The sequence below is a fragment of the Egretta garzetta genome, unplaced genomic scaffold, assembly GCF_000687185.1.
Source record: "Egretta garzetta isolate BGI_Z169 unplaced genomic scaffold, ASM68718v1 scaffold320, whole genome shotgun sequence".
Taxonomy (NCBI): domain Eukaryota; kingdom Metazoa; phylum Chordata; class Aves; order Pelecaniformes; family Ardeidae; genus Egretta; species Egretta garzetta.
Genome location: NW_009258260.1, coordinates 1052329 through 1058313, shown reverse-complemented (window position 1 = coordinate 1058313; position 5985 = coordinate 1052329). Strand labels below are relative to the sequence as shown.

The 5985-nt window shown below is 49.5% G+C and overlaps 1 protein-coding gene across 1 annotated transcript in view; it reads right to left on the bottom strand.

The window, feature by feature from the left end:
• The window catches only part of LOC104125145 (limbic system associated membrane protein), a 315160-nt gene that overhangs the window by 199769 nt on the left and 109406 nt on the right, over positions 1-5985 (bottom strand). The window lies entirely within an intron of this gene.

The following is a 5985-nucleotide window of genomic DNA, read 5'->3' as shown; positions in this document are numbered from 1 at the left end:
TCCCGTCCTCATATCCTTATTCTCCCCACCGCCACCTCTGAGTTAAAACTTCCCCGGTATCAGGTGCTGCACGCTGTAACAACAGCAGAACCCGGCCTTGACAAATCAGATTTGTAACCAATATTTCAGGCTTCTTTAACACTGGGCTAGGGGGGTCAGCAGCAGCTTGTAAGGCCACGGTGACGCTGCTGAAGCAGTCCCTGGGTTACCCTGACTCCACCGATGGAGTCTCACAAGCAGCGTCGCTCCTGCCGGAGTTTACCACAACAAACGTCCCCAATCTTTGAAGAGAAGGAGACGGGGGGGGTACACGCTCAGACGGAGTCGCCAGTGAGCCTGTGGGCATGGGCCAGGGTGTTTTATCACCTTGCAAAGCTGGGAGGTCTCACTTTCGGAGCGGGTACTGAAAGAGCGTGCCTCATGCCATAACCCCCCCACCCCCAGCCCAAACAAGAAGGAACTCTGTCCGTCGGATGCCAGGAAGGGTTTCTAGCACTTTGCACCTGAATTGTAGAAAGCAAAACCAGCAAACTACAGAACAGTGGGTAATTAATTAATGCTTGCACAGCACGTTGGAAGGACGTGAAAGGCTCTCGCTGCACCAAGAGGCTGCTCCGGGGTGCCGAAGCGAAGAGAGACTGCGGCTGTGCTCAGCCCCCTCCTGCCTGCTCACACCAGGATTTGCTGCCTGCTATTTCATCCCGGCTGAAGGGACCCAAGTCTGGTATCTAAGGCTGGCAAAGCTTGATCCATTACCGAGCCAGAGGAAAGAAGAGGCTGTCCCCAGCGTGCAGTGAGCAGGCCTAAGAGAAACACCTAACTCTCTGCAATGACTGCAGGAAGGTATAAATCCTTCCCTGGCTAAGTCTGTCTCAGATGCCTGGGCAGGTGAGCAGCTGAGCGAGGCCCCAGCTCGCAGGGGTTGCTTGTAAGAGCATGGAAATGAATTCAGATGTCCCAGGTCTCAGGCTAGCAATATAATCACCACTCCCGAGAACGTCTTCTCAAGGATCTTTGTTCTGTACTGCAAGGCACAAACCAGGTTTTGGGACACATCATCTGCTCTCTAACTTCAAAAACTGCTTTGGAAGCTCAGTCTTCTCCATACAGTTTGAGCTGGTCAATAGCCCTTCTACCAAGAGGCTGAACCACCCCTATGGCACCCTACGGGCAAGTACAGGTTCTCCAGAGGTACCCTGACAGAGAAGAACTACAGTGGTCTCAAGCCTGGACGGCTGAGGCTCCAGTGACGGTGTGAGACCTGCCTACCGACTCGGAGGAAATACCCGGAGAGTATAAGGCAGTGCCTAAAGGGAGAAGCGCCCATCCTGGAGACGCAGGAACCTGCTGGACAGGCAGTTTCAGCAGGGAAGCCAGGAGTTGGACAGGCTATAAAGGCTGGACCCTCTTCTCATGTCAAAGCAGAGTTGTTTAGGCAGAGAGGAGCACAGGGAAGATGCCGGCTGGCTGCTGTCTTCGTGGATCATGAAACGAGCTCTCTCTTTGGCATTGCTGATCTACTTCTGATCAGGATGAAACGCATTTAAATGTGATGTGGGGACTGCTGAGCAAGCCACTTGGAGTTAGGCATGCCAGTGCTGCCTCAGGCTGATACTTCATCTCCTCTCCAGGCAGAGGTCTGAGAAACAAATGATCGGCGCTCAGGAGCCACCCTTCAACAGCAGGGGAAATGAGAAAGACCGCAGCCCTCAGTGCAGAAGCTGCAGGAAGACAACAATTTGCTGTGTTTTCCACAGCCAGAAGAATTCGAGAGAAGAATCTTATTCTTAAGTTTGCCTGTGGTTCCTCCTTGAGTCGGCGATTTATAGCACTCTGCCAGCACATCTGTCTTACTCTCTATTCCTCCTTTGCTTTCCTGGTGTTTCACTGCTCTTCTTCTCTGGCCTTGGAGGCTATTAAGCTTCACCTGCTCTGTTCGGCAAATGAGTCAGGAGCACATCTCCGCACTTCCACAGCTGGCGACTGAGCCTGGCGCTTCGAGGGGCCAGTTTGGGGAACAGAAGAGCAGCGTGGGAGGGGGAGGAGACTGCACTCCACTTCAGAAGAAGGAAATGCCATTGAAGGCAATAATCCTGGGGTAGTAAGCACATGAAATTAGCTCCTCTTACTGTGGGTTCAGGGCAATTTTGGTGTCAAGCCCAAGAACAACTGGCGTTCCTCTCTCGGAGCCTTTCTCCCCGTTTAAGCCTGTGTCCCAGCCAACTAGCTCATCATCCCCACTGCCGGGATAAACCGGGATGGGAGCTGGCTGGCTTTAATCTCCTGAGGCTCCGAACACAAGCCCTTGCCCAGCATCTCCAATACCGGAGCAGACCAGCAAGTTCTCACGTGTTAACAAAAGCTCTGCCCAGGCGGCAGCCCCCTCCTGTTCCCTGCAGCACGACCTCTGCGAGTGGCTCGCAGCTCCGTGCATCTCCTCGGGGGGCTCTTCAGAAAGGTGACAGAGAGGACATCAGAACCACCTCTCTCTGCGGCTGCGGCCGTGCAGAGCCTTGTAGGAACAGCTCGTTTTAATAGCTGCAGGATAATATTTGTCATATCTTCCTCAATTTGCCTGTGATCACTGCAAAGGCAAATGCAGAAGCAAGTCCCCAGGGATGGCCACCTTCTGTGCACAGAAATAAATAGTGGGGAAGGGGAGAGGACAGCACGCATGACTTTGCGCGACAGCATGCTTGTGAGCAAATGCCGGCAGGGATGTGGGGGAATGACAGCGATACTGAGCGAGGGCAGCTGGGTGTGCTCTGGGGTAGTGCTGGGACGATGCACACCAACAGGTCCAGAGGGTCCCTAAATTTGGGTAAGGGCATTCCCATGACTGGCAACAGGAGTGAGAGCAGATGAGTGTAATGCGTGGAGTGTGGTGGCTGCGTGGGGTAAGCTGAACAGAGTGAGGAGTGACAAGTGCTTGTGGCGGCGTGACAAGGGAAAGCATGAACATGCTACAGGATTTTGTTCCGATCCTTCCCCCGTAAAATGCTGCAGGGATGCACAGGTTAACCTGTCTGCTTGTGGGCATAAGTCCTGAAAATGTCCTTTCCCTTGAATATTTCCAGCATGCAAAAGCTGATTCTTTCTGGCCTGTGTGAGGAGGAAGAGGAAACAGGATGGGGAAGAGTGACAGAGCTCCAAAACGTGCAAATTCTGAGAGCAATGCAGAACATCAGGACTAAATTGCTATCTGCAGAATGGTACCCAGAATGCTTTGCTCTGCAACTTTGCTCTTAAATGCTGTACTTTTAGAGGTCACCCTAACCTAATTAAGTCTCTGTATCTGGTTAAGGCAACAGCTGCACAGTACATGAGAGTTCTGGGATGACTGAAACCAAGAGACGTGTCCTAGGTTTGTTTCTCTAACCACAGCAGAGCTGACCACGGGGAGACTCAGTTTGGACAATTGCTGGGAAATGAGATTTGTGGTTTGGTACAGTTGTGCAGCCAGTGTTACTGGGAATGTGACATTTGCTGTTAACTCCCAGCGTGCCAAATAGATACGTAGACCTTGCTTCTCCTGTTGGCTGGAAAAGGCAACACATGGTGGAGAGCCACAGGCAGCTGCACTTGCATCATTCAGTTCTGGTCCTTCAGGACATGGCCTTGAATACACGAATACACATCTTGTCTTTGAGTTCCTGTTGTAAGACATCACAGGCTTGGAGCCCCTTCCACGTCAACACACTTGCTGAGCTAAGAGGTCCTGGCAAGAGGAATTTCGTTGTACTCAAAAGAGGAGGACCAAGAGCATGAGACATATTTGACTGTAATACGATGTGTGATGTGCTTAGCATTTGTAGGACATACAGAGAGCCTTTTGCATGGAGCACAACAGTCACATCAGAGTGTCCCATATGTCTCATTTGCACCAGTTTGCTTGGAGCAGATCTTGACATCCTTTTTGTCTCAGATGGTGCTGCCTTCTGCCCAGGACAAACAAGAAACCACCAGTACTATAATACAGGGGTTTATGTGATGGCATAGCTCAAGAAACCCTCTCAGCAACATTGCATAGCAACTGTGGGGCAGTCTTGCTGAGAAAACAATGATATGACCACAGCTGTAAGAGGCTCCGCATTAGGATGTACCAAAATTGTCCTGTCAGAAACATATAGATGATGCACTGAACCATCCTGGAGAAAGGAAATGGAAGGAATGGACAATTTCATGTAATCAGCTTCCTTGCAGCAGTTTCCTTCTCCTTATTTATAGCCGCTCTGTGATTCAGTCAGGCTGGAACTGAGAGTGCAAACACGTTTTCTTTGCTTCAGGCTCTCCTTGGACTTCGTTTGCACAGCAAAGCATCACCCAATGCCAGAGATTTATGATACGCTCAGAGCCCAAACAAGGCTGGATCTGAACAGCCACATATCCTCCAATTTCATGGTGGGAAATGTGCCCTTAGTGGGTTCCCAAACTGTCCCTGTCAGGTTCACTGATCCTGACTGCAGTGATGCATGTGGAGCTGCAGCTCAGTCTGCTCCAAAGAGGCAAAGACTCAGCAAACTTGAGTTTAACTTCAAACCTAGGAAAAGCTCCTGGATATGGATATAACCTTTTGTCAGCAAAATTCCTGGGCCTAGAGACTTCCAAACTTGTGTAGACTCAGATCCAGTGGCAAATTTTGTAAATAACTCCTCATGCCTCATGCTTGTAACAGTGGGTTGAGCCAAAAATCATTAGGGCCATCCTGCCTCCTCCTGAAGACCTGTGAAATTCTTGTCTTGGACTCAAAGCTTCAAAGCTCAGGTTGCTCTCCATCAGGATGATCCCAGGCTTCACTGTCACTATAAGGTAACACCCTCTAAGCTTCAGCCCAGACCATGAAGTTGTTCTCCTGGGGCTTGTATGAACAACTCGGCCAAAGGACATTTCCTGCCCAGAACTAGATTTGGTACTACCTTGCTCTAAGCTTACAGGCATTCACAGTTCCCCATACTGAAGACACAAGTTTCTCTTTCCTCAATTTCTCCCCATACCTACCATAGCCCACAAGTGAAAAATGAATTTATAAGAAGAGGAGTCTGTCCATCTCTTTTTTTTCAAAGCTAGAGAGAAAAGTAATGATCTTGTTCTGGAAGAAAATCAAAGGCTGCCGACAACAGCATGAAATGTCAGCTCTTTTAATTTCATTTATTTATTTATTTAATCCAGTTGCTTTAATCCTTGGAGTTTAAAGGCAAAGAATGAATGCAACGTGCTGGAAAATGAAGAACATGTGACAGTATCAAAGAAGGAAACCAAAGGAAAGGGGGGTGTGTGTGTTGGGGGAGCCTTGTTAGGAGACACATTAAGGCAATCCAGCTGATAGATGAAGCCTTTTATAAATAAAGAGTAAAGTCTTCATGTCACTCTCTATCTTTTTTCTTTTCTTTTTTTTTTTTTTTTTAAACTGTTGTCTGTCTGTCTCTTTCACCTCCCGCTGCTTTCCTATCATCCCCTTCCTGTTGTGGTCTCCTCCCACAGTTCCCACCTCACGTTTGAACTGGAGGGCTGTTGAGGCTGTGGCATTACGAAGTCTCCCTCTGCCCTGCCGAGGATAGCAGAGTCTGTGCTGCAGGAAGCCATGGCGGCACCCACCACTGCAAGACTGTCCGAAGAGACGAAAATCACAGAATCACAGAATCGCAAGGGTTGGAAGGGACCTCGGGACATCATCTAGTCCAACCTATTCCAGTCAGGCTGGGATGCTGGTTCATCTCGGCCTCTCGCATCTATACACAAGCCATGCAAACTCAATCACAGGCAATGGGAGCCTGGCCTCCAAAGGATTTTGGCACCAGGGCACGATAAATGCAGCACAGAAAAGTTGCTGTGCTGTATGTAGAAGTTGCAGTAGAGAAGCAGGTAGAGGGAAAGCAACCCAGAACTGCCTTTTATCCTTGAAAGAGGAGCAGAAAGACAAGGAAATCAAATCACCACATTCTTCTCTTTCTGTCATAGTTTTGACAGCCCCAGGAAACAACTGCA